The 16,876-nt window shown below is 41.0% G+C and overlaps 1 protein-coding gene across 1 annotated transcript in view; it reads left to right on the top strand.

Annotated features, from left to right (window-relative positions):
• Nucleotides 1-16,876, top strand: part of LOC128685522 (opioid-binding protein/cell adhesion molecule-like) — a 516,529-nt gene that overhangs the window by 231,913 nt on the left and 267,740 nt on the right. The window lies entirely within an intron of this gene.

Genomic DNA, 16,876 nt, shown 5'->3' with positions numbered 1-16,876 from the left:
GGAAAGGTAGGGGGTGTGTGGACCATGTGTTTACAGTGAAACATATAAGTGAACAGTATTTAGATAAGGCTAAAGAGGTCTTTGTGGCATTTATGGATTTGGAAAAGGCGTATGACAGGGTGGATAGGGGGGCAATGTGGCAGATGTTGCAGGTGTATGGTGTAGGAGGTAGGTTACTGAAAGCATTGAAGAGAGTTTTTACGAGGATAGTGAGGCTCAAGTTAGAGTATGTAGGAAAGAGGGAAATTATTTCCCAGTAAAAGAAGGCCTTATACAAGGATGTGTGATGTCACCGTGGTTGTTTAATATATTTATAGATGGGGTTGTAAGAGAAGTAAATGCGAGGGTCTTGGCAAGAGGCGTGGAGTTAAAAGATAAAGAATCACACATAAAGTGGGAATTGTCACAGTTGCTCTTTGCTGATGACACTGTGCTCTTGGGAGATTCTGAAGAGAAGTTGCAGAGATTGGTGGATGAATTTGGTAGGGTGTGCAAAAGAAGAAAATTAAAAGTGAATACAGGAAAGAGTAAGTTTATGAGGATAACAAAAAGATTAGGTGATGAAAGACTGAATATCAGATTGGAGGGAGAAAGTATGAAAGAGGTGAATGTATTCAGATATTTGGGAGTGGACGTGTCAGCGGATGGGTCTATGAAAGATGAGGTGAATCATAGAATTGATGAGGGGAAAAGGGTGAGTGGTGCACTTAGGAGTCTGTGGAGACAAAGGACTTTGTCCTTGGACGCAAAGAGGGGAATGTATGAGAGTATAGTTTTACCAACGCTCTTATATGGGTGTGAAGCATGGGAGATGAATGTTGCAGCGAGGAGAAGGCTGGAGGCAGTGGAGATGTCATGTCTGAGGGCAATGTGTGGTGTGAATATAATGCAGAGAATTCGTAGTTTGGAAGTTAGGAGGAGGTGCGGGATTACCAAAACTGTTGTCCAGAGGGCTGAGGAAGGGTTGTTGAGGTGGTTCGGACATGTAGAGAGAATGGAGCGAAACAGAGTGACTTCAAGAGTGTATCAGTCTGTAGTGAAAGGAAGGCGGGGTAGGGGTCGGCCTAGGAAAGGCTGGAGGGAGGGGGTAAAGGAGGTTTTGTGTGCGAGGGGCTTGGACTTCCAGCAGGCATGCGTGAGCGTGTTTGATAGGAGTGAATGGTGACAAATGGTTTTTTTTTAATACTTGACGTGCTGTTGGAGTGTGAGCAAAGTAACATTTATGAAGGGGTTCAGGGAGGCCGGCAGGCCTCCCTGAACCCCTTCTCCAGGACCCCATCTCCAGGACTCAAGTCCGGCAGGCCGGACTTGAGTCCTGGAGATGGGAAGTACAGTGCCTGCACTCTGAAGGAGGGGTGTTAATGTTGCAGTTTAAAAACTGTAGTGTAAAGCACCCTTCTGACAAGACAGTGATGGAGTGAATGATGGTGAAAGTTTTTCTTTTTCGGGCCACCCTGCCTTGGTGGGAATCGGCCAGTGTGATAATAAAAAAATATATTATATTCATCAAAATGATGGCTTTTGTAATATGCTTCAAAATATCAACACTGGTGTATAATTATCAAAGGAAGGATGGATTTGTTGTATGTATTTAAGAGTCATTTTGTCACTTTTAATATCGAATAGTATAGAAATATATCGTATGATTTAATTGAATTATACTTCCAGAAGGGAGGTGTTGCTTTACTGGTGAGGGGTTCTTGATCCATGGAAATGGACTTATCTTTTCCAACACTGGACCAAATTTGAATGCCACCCATATCCCAGGCACTGTGCGACCCCTCATGGTTGTGCCATTTTACCCTGACTGATGTCAAACAGTTTTAAACGCCATCAATCTTTGAAGGCTGATTCATCGTATGAAACAAATAAAACCTTTCATAAGCATCGGATGAGTAGGTGCAAATTTTGTTGCATTTTTGTGCAGTAACTGGAAAATACATCATCTTGTCACTGAGAGAGAGAGAGAGAGAGAGAGACAAGTACACTCACACCTTGAGTATGCTCCACTTTCTAGGTTTGCCTGCCCCTCTCTCATCTGCGACTGCTTGACAGAGTAGAGAACAGAGCAAGACGTCTCATCTCTCGCCTGGATCCATCCTGGATAGATCTGTCATTTCAGCAGAGCCTTCAACACTTGAGGGATGTGGGTGGCCTTACTGTTATGTACAAGACCAATATTGTCAAAATACCACACTTGGATCCACTTCAAGGACAGCGTGAAACAAGCTTTTATGCCACAACACGGGCAGAAAGCAGCAACTTCACTCTGGCTGTACCCTTCTCCAGAACATCACTTCATCTGAGATCATATATACCCAGGATGACTCGAGTCTGGAACACATTCGTACAGCATAATGATGTCAACGAGATAAAGTCAGTTGATCAGATGAAAATGCTGGTCCACAGATGGCTCCAACTTCATCCTATTCCCTACTTGTATGTCTCATAACAATAAAAATGCTCTCAAATGAGCTGATGTAGGTAACAGCTCTTAGCTTGTCAATAAAGTTAGGAATCCTTAACCTGTAAATAGCTTGTCAATAAAGCTAGGGATCCTAAAAAAAAAAAAAAGAGTAGGCAAGAAACGGATTAGTATGAAGGGAGGAGGAAAGGTAAAGTAATACAAATAATAAAACTTTGAGAAATATTTCAATTATTATTATTATTATTATTATTATTATTATTATTATTATTATTATTATTATTATTATTATTATTTTAATAATATATAGAGATCTAACCGATGTGGGATAAAGAGAGCAATAAGCGGCTGACGCTGGATCTTGGGTTCCCTACAAGCGAACACACTGTACACTCACACTACACGCCAGCCTGAAAAAAAAAAATGGTGGGGACTCAGGACGCCCGGTAAAGTATAATAAAGTTAATAAAAATCTAAATGTACAATTTCGTGTACATACGTGACATACAATCAAAGCTAACTAAATAATTCCTTTATTTTGAGCACAACAAAATGGATTTTTTACATATAAATGGAAAGTAAATTGAATTTCACTGCCCGGTGGAACTATTTTTCATTTCTTCTTGTTAAAATGTGACGTACAATGTATTTACCAGTGAAAACTGACGATTGCAATAGTGGAGCAACGACCACAGTAACATGCTCCACAACTGTGGTTGTTGTGGTGAAAGTCACATTATCATGGTCTTGAAACAGGGTTGTAGGGTCTGGGAAGTCACAGTAACATGGTCCAGGACCACAGTAGTACGGGTGATGGAAGCTACGACTCACGAAATCATAATGACACGATTGCAAACAAACCTTACCACTGGCGGGGATAGAACCCACGATCAGAGATTCTGAAAACTCCAGACCGTCGCGTTAACCACTGGACCAGCTAGCCACAATAAGAAATATACCTAGTTGGACGAATCTTATTGTGGCTAGCTGGTCCAGTGGCTAACGCGACGGTCTGGAGTTTTGAGACTGTCTGATCGCTGGTTCTATCCCCGCCCGTCGTATGGAATGGAAGCCACACTAACATGGTCCAGGACCATGGTTGTAAGGGCGGTGAAGGCCACACTAACATGGTCCAGGACCATGGTTGTAAGGGTGGAGAAAGCCAAACTAACATGGTTAATAACCACCGCAGTAAGGATAGTGGATGTCACGCTCACTTGGGTCAGAAGCACGGTAGTAGAGATGGAGGAAGCCACAGTAAAATATGATGGAGCCCACTCTAAAATAGTCCAGAATAGTCTAGAATCATGGTCCACACTCAGTGAGTGTCCGTTGTTCGATCCCCGGCAACGGTGGAAACACTAGTCGTGTTTACTTAAGATACCTGCTGTCTCAGTTCACTTATCAGTAAAATAGGTACCTGAGTGTTAGTCGAATCGTGTGCGTCGTAACATACCTGTAGTATACCTGGGGAGGGTTTCAGAGGTCAACGCCCCCGCGGCTCGGTCTGAGACCAGGCCTCGTGATGAATACGGGTCTGATCAACCAGACTGTTTCTGCTGGCCGCACACCGACGGACGTACGAACCACAGCCCGGCTGGTCAAGTACTGACTTTAGATGCCTGTCCAGCGCCTTGAAGACGGCCAGGGATCTATTGGTAATCCTCCTTATGTATGCTGGGAGGCAGTCGAACAGTCTTGGGCCCCTGACACTAATTGTGTTGCCTCTCAATGTACTCGTCGAGCCCCTGCTTTTCATTCGGGAATGTTGCATCTTCTGTCGAGTCGTTTACTTTGATGTGTGCAAGTTTGGTACCAATTCCTCTAGGATTTTCCAAGTGTATATTATCATGAATCTTTCCCGCCTACATTCCAGGGAATACAAAGCAAGGGACTTCAACAGTTTCCAGTAATTGAGGTGTTTTATCGTACTTATGTGGGCCATGAAAGTTCTTTGTATACTCTCAACTTCTGGAATTTCGCCTATCTTAAAGGGGGCAGTTAGTATACAGTAGTAATCCAGCCATCATCATGGGCTTGGCGTCCCTAGTTTTGAAGATTCTCATTATCCATCGTATCATTTTTCTAGCAGATGCGGTAGATACATTGTTGAGGTCTGACATTATCACTCCCAGGTCCTTCACATTACTACTATTATTTTTTTTTTATCACACTGGCCGATTCCCACCAAGGCAGGGTGGCCCGAAAAAGAAAAACTTTCACCATCATTCACTCCATCACTGTCTTGCCAGAAGGGTGCTTTACACTACAGTTTTTAAACTGCAACATTAACACCCATCCTTCAGAGTGCAGGCACTGTACTTCCCATCTCCAGGACTCAAGTCCGGCCTGCCGGTTTCCCTGAACCCCTTCATAAATGTTACTTTGCTCACACTCCAACAGCACGTCAAGTATTAAAAACCATTCGTCTCCATTCACTCCTATCAAACACGCTCACGCACGCCTGCTGGAAGTCGAAGCCCCTCGCACACAAAACCTCCTTTACCCCTCCCTCCAACCTTTCCTAGGCCGACCCCTACCCCGCCTTCCTTCCACTACAGATTGATACACTCTTGAAGTCATTCTGTTTCGCTCCATTCTCTCTACATGTCCGAACCACCTCAACAACCCTTCCTCAGCCCTCTGGACAACAGTTTTTTGTAATCCCGCACCTCCTCCTAACTTCCAAACTACGAATTCTCTGCATTATATTCACACCACACATTGCCCTCAGACATGACATCTCCACTGCCTCCAGCCTTCTCCTCGCTGCAACATTCATCACCCATGCTTCACACCCATATAAGAGTGTTGGTAAAACTATACTCTCATACATTCCCCTCTTTGCCTCCAAGGACAAAGTTCTTTGTCTCCACAGACTCCTAAGTGCACCACTCACCCTTTTCCCCTCATCAATTCTATGATTCACCTCATCTTTCATAGACCCATCTGCTGACACGTCCACTCCCAAATATCTGAATACATTCACCTCCTCCATACTTTCTCCCTCCAATCTGATATCCAATCTTTCATCACCTAATCTTTTTGTTATCCTCATAACCTTACTCTTTCCTGTATTCACTTTTAATTTTCTTCTTTTGCACACCCTACCAAATTCATCCACCAATCTCTGCAACTTCTCTTCAGAATCTCCCAAGAGCACAGTGTCATCAGCAAAGAGCAACTGTGACAACTCCCACTTTATGTGTGATTCTTTATCTTTTAACTCCACGCCTCTTGCCAAGACCCTCGCATTTACTTCTCTTACAACCCCATCTATAAATATATTAAACAACCACGGTGACATCACACATCCTTGTATAAGGCCTACTTTTACTGGGAAATAATTTCCCTCTTTCCTACATACTCTAACTTGAGCCTCACTATCCTCGTAAAAAATCTCTTCAATGCTTTCAGTAACCTACCTCCTACACCATACACCTGCAACATCTGCCACATTGCCCCCCTATCCACCCTGTCATACGCCTTTTCCAAATCCATAAATGCCACAAAGACCTCTTTAGCCTTATCTAAATACTGTTCACTTATATGTTTCACTGTAAACACCTGGTCCACACACCCCCTACCTTTCCTAAAGCCTCCTTGTGCATCTGCTATCCTATTCTCCGTCTTACTTTTAATTCTTTCAATAATAACTCTACCATACACTTTACCAGGTATACTCAACCGACTTATCCCCCTATAATTTTTGCACTCTCTTTTGTCCCCTTTGCCTTTATACGAAGGAACTATGCATGCTCTCTGCCAATCCCTAGGTACCTTACCCTCTTCCATACATTTATTAAATAATTGCACCAACCACTCCAAAACTATATCCCCACCTGCTTTTAACATTTCTATCTTTATCCCATCAATCCCGGCTGCCTTACCCCCTTTCATTTTACCTACTGCCTCACGAACTTCCCCCACACTCACAACTGGCTCTTCCTCACTCCTACAAGATGTTATTCCTCCTTGCCCTATACACGAAATCACAGCTTCCCTATCTTCATCAACATTTAACAATTCCTCAAAATATTCCCTCCATCTTCCCAATACCTCTAACTCTCCATTTAATAATTCTCCTCTCCTATTTTTAACTGACAAATCCATTTGTTCTCTAGGCTTCCTTAACTTGTTAATCTCACTCCAAAACTTTTTCTTATTTTCAACAAAATTTATTGATAACATCTCACCCACTCTCTCATTTGCTCTCTTTTTACATTGCTTCACCACTCTCTTAACCTCTCTCTTTTTCTCCATATACTCCTCCCTCCTTGCATCACTTCTACTTTGTAAAAACTTCTCATATGCTAACTTTTTCTCCCTTACTACTCTCTTTACATCATCATTCCACCAATCGCTCCTCTTCCCTCCCGCACCCACTTTCCTGTAACCACAAACTTCTGCTGAACACTCTAACACTACATTTTTAAACCTACCCCATACCTCTTCGACCCCATTGCCTATGCTCTCATAAGCCCATCTATCCTCCATTAGCTGTTTATATCTTACCCTAACTGCCTTCTCTTTTAGTTTATAAACCTTCACCTCTCTCTTCCCTGATGCTTCTATTCTCCTTGTATCCCATCTACCTTTTACTCTCAGTGCAGCTACAACTAGAAAGTGATCTGATATATCTGTGGCCCCTCTATAAACATGTACATCCTGAAGTCTACTCAACAGTCTTTTATCTACCAATACATAATCCAACAAACTACTGTCATTTCGCCCTACATCATATCTTGTATACTTATTTATCCTCTTTTTCTTAAAATATGTATTACCTATAACTAAACCCCTTTCTATACAAAGTTCAATCAAAGGGCTCCCATTATCATCTACACCTGGCACCCCAAACTTACCTACCACACCCTCTCTAAAAGTTTCTCCTACTTTAGCATTCAGGTCCCCTACCACAATTACTCTCTCACTTGGTTCAAAGGCTCCTATACATTCACTTAACATCTCCCAAACTCTCTCTCTCTCCTCTGCATTCCTCTCTTCTCCAGGTGCATACACGCTTATTATGACCCACTTCTCGCATCCAACCATTACTTTAATCCACATAATTCTTGCATTTACACATTCATGTTCTCTTTTCTCCTTCCATAACTGATCATTCAACATTACTGCTACCCCTTCCTTTGCTCTAACTCTCTCAGATACTCCAGATTTAATCCCATTTATTTCCCCCCACCGAAACTCCCCTACCCCCTTCAGCTTTGTTTCGCTTAGGACCAGGACATCCAACTTCTTTTCATTCATAACATCAGCAATCATCTGTTTCTTGTCATCCGCACTACATCCACGCACATTCAAGCATCCCAGTTTTATAAAGTTTTTCTTCTTCTCTTTTTTAGTAAATGTGTACAGGAGAAGGGGTTACTAGCCCATTGCTCCCGGCATTTTAGTCGCCTCATACGACACGCATGGCTTACGGAGGAAAGATTCTTTTCCACTTCCCCATGGACAATAGAAGAAATAAAGAAGAACAAGAGCTATTTAGAAAAAGGAGAAAAACCTAGATGTATGTATATATATATATATGCATGTGCGTGTCTGTGAAGTGTGACCAAAGTGTAAGTAGGAGTAGCAAGATATCCCTGTTATCTATGGTGTTTATGAGACAGAAAAAGACACCAGCAATCCTACCATCATGCAAAACAGTTACAGGTTTCTGTTTCACAGTCATCTGGCAGTACGGTAGTACTTCCCTGGGTGGTTGCTGTCTACCAACCTACTACCTATTACTAATCTCGCTTTATTGTATGGTTAAAATTTGTTGTATACCCAGATACAGTTTTAATTTCCTCAAATTTTCCATCTCTGAGTAGTTGAAAATTCTCTTCACTGAACTTTATATTGTTTTGAGTGGGCCATTTGAAGATTTGGTTGATGTCCGCTTGGAGTCTTGTGGTGTTTTCGATGGAGGACACTGTCATGGCTGTTCGGATGTCATCCGCAAAGGAAGACACGTTGCTGTGGCTAACATCTTTGTCTATGTCAGATATGAGGACGAGGAATAGGATGGGAGCGAGTACTGTGCCTTGTGGAGCAGAGCTGATCACTGTAGCAGCCTCAGACTTTACTCTGTTTACTATTACTCTTTCTGTTCTACTTGTTAGGAAGTTATAGATCCGTCTACCAACTTTTCTTGATATTCCTTAAACACGCATTCTGTGTGCTATTACACCGTGGTCGAACTTGTCGAAGGCTTTTGCAAAGTCTGTGTATATTACATCTGCATTTTATTTATCCTCTATAACATGCAGAACATTGTTATAGTGGTCCAGTAGCTGGGACAGACAGGAGCGATCTGCTCTAAACCTGTGTTGCCCTGGGTTGTGTAATTGATGGGTATCTAAGTAGTTGGCGATCTTGCTTCTTAGAACCCTTTCGAAGATTTTTATGATATGGGATGTTAGTGCTATCGGTCTTTAGTTCTTTGCAATTGCTTTACTGCCACCTTTGTAGAGTGGGGCTATGTCTCTTGTTTATAGTGAGTGTGGGATGACGCCTGTGTCCATGCTCCCTCTCTACAGAATCCTGAAGGCAGACGACAAAATTGACCTAATTTACCCGAAAAGCTCTGCATAACAAGAGGCTCTCTATGTAATAGGATGTCACTGATGTCAGCTACACTTGTAGACTTTGTACATGTGTTTGAAAAAACGAAGATTATTATTATTATTATTATTATTATTATTATTATTATTATTATTATTATTATTATTATTATTATTATTATAAAATGTATCCTGACCACAGTAGCATGTATCCTGACCGTAATAACATATTCTGACCGTAAAATCATTTATCCTGACCACAGTAACGTGTTTCCTGACCGCAGTAACTTGTATCCTAACAGCAGCAACATGCATCCTGACTGCAATAACCTTTATCCAGACCACAATATGATGAATCTTTACCACAGTAATATGTATCCTGACCACAATTGCCTATATCCTGGCCGCAATAATATGTATATTGATCGCAGTAACATGAATTGTGCCCGGAGTTGGAAACAGGATGTAAAAGAGAAACTAGCCTGAACGTTCCGTAAATAACTTATATCACTGTAGTGGGATGGGCGACTTGATCTTCGTACCGTAGCCAGAGTGAACAGTAACACTGATTTGCACCATAGGTAGAGTGAACGATGACGCTGAATTATACCACAGGTAGAGTGAACGGTACTCATGGTTTGTACCATAGGTAGAGTGAACGGTACTCATGGTTTGTACCATAGGTAGAGTGAACGGTACTCATGGTTTGTACCATAGGTAGAGTGAACGGTATCATTAGCAAAGAGCAACTGTGACAACTCCCACTTTGTGTTAGATTCTTTATCTTTTAACCCCACACCTCTTGCCAACACCCGAGCATTCACTTCTCTTACAACCCAATCTATAAATATATTGAACTTCCATGGTGACATCACACATTCTTGTCTAAGGCCTACTTTTACTGAGAAATAATCTCCCTCTCTCCTATTTACTCTAACCTAAACCTCATTATCCTCGTAAAAGCTCTTCATTGCTTTCAGTAACCTACCTCCTATTCCATTCATTTGCAACATTTGTCACACTGCTCCTCCTATCCACCCTGTCATACGCCTTTTCCAAATCCATAAATGCCACAAAAACCTCTTTAGCCTTATCTAAATACTGTTCACCTATATGTTTCACTGTAAACTCTTGGTCCACACACCCCCCTATCTTCCCTAAAGCCTCCTTGTTCATCTGCTGTCCTACTCTCCATCTTACTCTTAATTCTTTCAATAATAACTCTACCATACAAAGACATTTTTCCCTATAATTTTTAAACTCCCCTTTGCTTTTATACAAAGAAACTATGCACGTTATCTGCCAGTCCCTAGGTACTTTACCCTCTTCCATACATTTATTAAATAAAAGTACCAACAACTCCAAAACTATGTCCCCACCTGCTTTTAACATTTATATCTTAATCCCATCAAACCCTGCTGCTTTATCCCATTTCGTTCTACCCACTGCCTAACGAACTTCCCCCACATTCACAAATGGCTCTTCCTCACTCCTACAAGATGTTATTTCTACTTGCCTTATAAACGAAATCACATTTAACAGTTCCTCAAAATATTCCCTCTATCTTCCCGATACCTCTAACTCTCCATTTAATAACTAGCCTCTCCTATTTTTAACTATCAAATCCATTCGTTCCCTACGCTTCCTGTTTAGAATTCGCAGAATAGGCGGATTAGTGTTTAGTGTTTGTGAATATTTCGCCTGTTCTGCGAATTTTAAATAATGTAAGAATCTCTTGTCGGTCGATGCATACAGGTGATGAGATGAAAAGCTTAGCACGACCTGCTTGAAAGCTGGCTGCCTTCGACCAAAACTTCTAGCGTTAGCTGGACGCCAAGGTATTGGACCAGTTTGGTACGGTGAGTTGAACACTGCGTGCCTCGTTCCGGGTCTCGTTGGTTCGAGTCTCCTTCGACCTGAGATTAATGTTTGTGACTATATATACAGGTGCTACTTTGGTATGCGATCTACATAGTCAATGTGATCTACAGGAGTCAAATTAAGTTAGGTTAGGCTCGGTTAGGTTAGGTTAGGTTACGCTATTATTTTTCTTGTTGTAGATCGTATACCAAAGTAGCTTCATAACACGTAGATCGCATACCAAAATAGTACCATATATATATATATATATATATATATATACATATGTATACATATGTATATATATATATATGTATATATATACATATATATATATATATATATATATATGTACATGTTTATAGAGGGGCCACAGATATATCAGATCACTTTCTAGTTGTAGCTATACTGAGAGTAAAAGGTAGATGGGATACAAGGAGAATAGAAGCATCAGGGAAGAGAGAGGTGAAGGTTTATAAACTAAAAGAGGAGGCAGTTAGGGTAAGATATAAACAGCTATTGGAGGATAGATGGGCTAATGAGAGCATAGGCAATGGGGTCGAAGAGGTATGGGGTAGGTTTAAAAATGTAGTGTTAGAGTGTTCAGCAGAAGTTTGTGGTTACAGGAAAGTGGGTGCAGGAGGGAAGAGGAGCGATTGGTGGAATGATGATGTAAAGAGAGTAGTAAGGGAGAAAAAGTTAGCATATGAGAAGTTTTTACAAAGTAGAAGTGATGCAAGGAGGGAAGAGTATATGGAGAAAAAGAGAGAAGTTAAGAGAGTGGTGAAGCAATGTAAAAAGAGAGCAAATGAGAGAGTGGGTGAGATGTTATCAACAAATTTTGTTGAAAATAAGAAAAAGTTTTGGAGTGAGATTAACAAGTTAAGAAAGCCTAGAGAACAAATGGATTTGTCAGTTAAAAATAGGAGAGGAGAGTTATTAAATGGAGAGTTAGAGGTATTGGGAAGATGGAAGGAATATTTTGAGGAATTGTTAAATGTTGATGAAGATAGGGAAGTTGTGATTTCGTGTATAGGGCAAGGAGGAATAACATCTTGTAGGAGTGAGGAAGAGCCAGTTGTGAGTGTGGGGGAAGTTCGTGAGGCAGTAGGTAAAATGAAAGGGGGTAAGGCAGCCGGGATTGATGGGATAAAGATAGAAATGTTAAAAGCAGGTGGGGATATAGTTTTGGAGTGGTTGGTGCAATTATTTAATAAATGTATGGAAGAGGGTAAGGTACCTAGGGATTGGCAGAGAGCATGCATAGTTCCTTTGTATAAAGGCAAAGGGGATAAAAGAGAGTGCAAAAATTATAGGGGGATAAGTCTGTTGAGTGTACCTGGTAAAGTGTATGGTAGAGTTATAATTGAAAGAATTAAGAGTAAGACGGAGAATAGGATAGCAGATGAACAAGGAGGCTTTAGGAAAGGTAGGGGGTGTGTGGACCAGGTGTTTACAGTGAAACATATAAGTGAACAGTATTTAGATAAGGCTAAAGAGGTCTTTGTGGCATTTATGGATTTGGAAAAGGCGTATGACAGGGTGGATAGGGGGGCAATGTGGCAGATGTTGCAAGTGTATGGTGTAGGAGGTAGGTTACTGAAAGCAGTGAAGAGTTTTTACGAGGATAGTGAGGCTCAAGTTAGAGTATGTAGGAAAGAGGGAAATTTTTTCCCAGTAAAAGTAGGCCTTAGACAAGGATGTGTGATGTCACCGTGGTTGTTTAATATATTTATAGATGGGGTTGTAAGAGAAGTAAATGCGAGGGTTTTGGCAAGAGGCGTGGAGTTAAAAGATAAAGAATCACACACAAAGTGGGAGTTGTCACAGCTGCTCTTTGCTGATGACACTGTGCTCTTGGGAGATTCTGAAGAGAAGTTGCAGAGATTGGTGGATGAATTTGGTAGGGTGTGCAAAAGAAGAAAATTAAAGGTGAATACAGGAAAGAGTAAGGTTATGAGGATAACAAAAAGATTAGGTGATGAAAGATTGAATATCAGATTGGAGGGAGAGAGTATGGAGGAGGTGAACGTATTCAGATATTTGGGAGTGGACGTGTCAGCGGATGGGTCTATGAAAGATGAGGTGAATCATAGAATTGATGAGGGAAAAAGAGTGAGTGGTGCACTTAGGAGTCTGTGGAAACAAAGAACTTTGTCCTTGGAGGCAAAGAGGGGAATGTATGAGAGTATAGTTTTACCAACGCTCTTATATGGGTGTGAAGCGTGGGTGATGAATGTTGCAGCGAGGAGAAGGCTGGAGGCAGTGGAGATGTCATGTCTGAGGGCAATGTGTGGTGTGAATATAATGCAGAGAATTCGTAGTTTGGAAGTTAGGAGGAGGTGCGGGATTACCAAAACTGTTGTCCAGAGGGCTGAGGAAGGGTTGTTGAGGTGGTTCGGACATGTAGAGAGAATGGAGCGAAACAGAATGACTTCAAGAGTGTATCAGTCTGTAGTGGAAGGAAGGCGGGGTAGGGGTCGGCCTAGGAAGGGTTGGAGGGAGGGGGTAAAGGAGGTTTTGTGTGCGAGGGGCTTGGACTTCCAGCAGGCATGCGTGAGCGTGTTTGATAGGAGTGAATGGAGACAAATGGTTTTTAATACTTGACGTGCTGTTGGAGTGTGAGCAAAGTAACATTTATGAAGGGATTCAGGGAAACCGGCAGGCCGGACTTGAGTCCTGGAGATGGGAAGTACAGTGCCTGCACTCTGAAGGAGGGGTGTTAATGTTGCAGTTTAAAAACTGTAGTGTAAAGCACCCTTCTGGCAAGACAGTGATGGAGTGAATGATGGTGAAAGTTTTTCTTTTTCGGGCCACCCTGCCTTGGTGGGAATCGGCCGGTGTGATAATAAAAAAAAAAAAAAATAATAAAATATATATATATATATATTATATATATATATATATATATATATATATATATATATATATATTATATATATTATATATATATATTATATATATTATATCCCTGTCTCGCTTTTTCCTTCTTTTTTCTCAATTCCTTTTTCGTCTTTCCCTTATATCTTTCTTCTTCCCGTTCCCCTTCCTTATTTTTCTCTCTGTTCACTTCCACTAATATCTTCTCCACACCTGCCCCATATACATAATGTTACCGAGGGAAAATTTAAATTATTCACTGCTTGAAGCTGACCGTCAGATAAGAGGAGGATCCAGTCTCACTAAGTCTTGCACGAGATGAATCACAACGTTTTCCTTTAACATAAAGAAAAAAGTGTGCAGCTTTTACAATAAATCATAATTAACGACAAATACCGAGTAGCTGCATTGCTGATATATTTTTATTTTACTGAAAAAATAGAATTAATAAAAATATTGTATATAACGCATGGTGATCCGTGGCCTGGTGCACAAGTTCTCGCTTCGCACGGTGAGGTGTCGGGCTCGATTCCCGGCAAGGGGTAGAAACATTGGGCGTGTTTCCTTACACCGGTTGACCATGTTCACCCATCACTAATAATGGGTACCTGGGTATTAGTCGACTGCTGTGAGTCGCATCCTGGGAGAAAATTGACCTAATTTGCCCGAAATACTCTGCAAAACAAGCAGCTTTATATGTAGTAGTGCGTCACTGATGTCAGCTAGGCCTGTATACCTTGTACATGTAGAAATAAAGATAATAATAATAATAATAATTATAATTATTATTATTAAAACATACTTTAAGAGAAGTCATTGTATTTCTCTGTGTTGTTGAATGATACACTGAATGTTACCACTAATTAGTGAATGACGACATACCAAATTTCCATAAATATTTTCACTGGTAACAAAGCAGCGAAAACATTCCTCATTCTAGATATAAATATTGATGCTTATGACTGCAAACTTTGTATGACGTGCTGTGTATATGAGCAAGAACATTTTTCAGGGATTTTCAAATTTGGTACAATAGTCAAAATTTTTATTGGTAAACGTAGCGAGAAGTTTAATTTTTTTTAAGAAATTAGCTATATTGAAAAGCAGTTTCCAATTTCTTTTCAGAGCGTCTTGCACATAAGATATCACAAGACGTATGAAGCAGTTGAAGAGCAAAACATGTGCAGCTGTTGAGTATCTTTATTGTTGATAGAAATGTGTCGCCTACACAGTAGGCTTCTTCAGTCAAATGCTTAGGTAGCAAGCGTGGAGGCGAAGATTGATGATGTAACCAGCACATCAACCTTGGAGAAGCAATTGTTGAGGTGGTTAGTCCCTCTTCCTTAAGAAATGTTCAGTTCCATACTCTGGAAGAACATGAAACTGAAGCAAAGGAATGGAGTCTTAAAAGCTACCGAAGGTTAGCCAGGAAGGCCTCTATTACGTAGTAGGAGGCGGGAACAACTAATAGAAGAGGCCAAAAATTTGAGGAGCACTGCAGCGAGCCTACTGGTCCATGCTAAAGAGGTCTCTCAAGATGCCACTCCTCACTCATCACTAAAAGTTAAGCCATGAAGTTATGGAAGACGTCGTCCTGTGTAGCAAGATACTTTTGTGTTACTGTGTCACAGGTGTGCTCAAAATACTATATAATACCCACAAACTGAACAGTAAGGCATGTGAAACAACTGGGTACTTATATTATTGATCACAAACACTATTTCTCCAAGGTTGATGGAAGGTTACCTGGGGTTTTCCTGGAGAGGCTTCCGGGGGTCAACGCCCCCTCGGCTCTGTCTGAGACCAGGCCTTATGGTGGATCAGCGTCTGATCAACCAGGTTGTTACTGCTGGCTACACAAACTGACGTACGACTGATTACATCTTTAGTTCTCTCCCACTCATGGTACCTCTGTATTCCACTGAAGAACCCTACTGTGTAGGTAACATGTATCAATCAACACTAAAGATACCCAACTGTTACACATGTAGTATCTTACATGTAGTATGTTATAGGGCACTAACTAACATCATTCCAAACGCTAACACCTCTACACACACTAGCGATTTTTTACTCTTAAGAAAGTAGCACGTGTGTGTTGCTCTTAGCAAACAGACGACTGATCCTCTACTGCTTCCTGCGCATCATGGCGGAACAGACCCTCATTTGTGTATCATGGGCCGCATGATACAAACACGAAAGCACTGTTACACATTCTATTCATCGCTGAAAGTTTTTGTAATACCCTTTGAAGAGCTGAACCAGAAGACGCTAAATGCGTGTTTAGGTAATGCATAAGTCTTTTTTGCACACCATGGTGTTTTAACAGTATATATGTAGGCAGATGATTGCGAGAGCAATTTGCAAAGTTTCTGTCTCTTACTGCTTCTTACTGTCACAGCATTTATTCACTTCTCTATTTGACTGAGGGAATCCATAGTTTCATTGTTGGTATTGTATACCATTATTACATTGGATCAAAGACAATACGCAAAGATGGCTAGTGTAAGGGTTGTTATTCGGAACGAGTGATGCTGGTTGAAAGTACGAGGATCATGATTGCCAATTAGAGGGAGTGCAAGCGTTGCTCTGCTGGTCCGACCTTGACGAAGTGATGATGGCTGCCACCGTTACTGGTGTTACATCACAAAACTGAGTTGGTAGAGGAAGCAAAATCTCTTCCCGTTTATCTCTCTAATTGCGTTTCGATTTTTTTTATTATGCTCTTATTATAAATTCATTTATCCATTTTTCTTAAATTTCTAACTCCCGTAAAGTTGTTTTATTCTAGTATCTGTTTACCCCATCATTCTTTAAAGTACTATATAAATTTAAAAACTTACGCCAATTACCTATTTACCATAATATCACCTGTAACATAATCCAGAGGTAAACACATGAATCTGAAAGCTCTTCCCAACGACATGCCGGAATTTCCGACAAAAGCGATTCCCTGTTTACTCGAAGAGTGTTATATCCACCGTGTAACACAAACCAATTTCCTACGAAGCATTTGTGTTTTCAATCAAATATACATTGTGGAATATCCCATGGTCTCAGTTTAATACCGAATATGCAGAATGAGAAAGGTAAGCTGAAAGGAAAATTGATAACCTGAGTAGTCAGAGCAACACATCATGTG

The sequence above is a fragment of the Cherax quadricarinatus genome, chromosome 8, assembly GCF_038502225.1.
Source record: "Cherax quadricarinatus isolate ZL_2023a chromosome 8, ASM3850222v1, whole genome shotgun sequence".
Classification (NCBI taxonomy): Eukaryota; Metazoa; Arthropoda; class Malacostraca; order Decapoda; family Parastacidae; genus Cherax; species Cherax quadricarinatus.
Note: the sequence above shows the minus strand (reverse complement) of the source record. Positions and strands in the feature narration are given on the sequence as shown.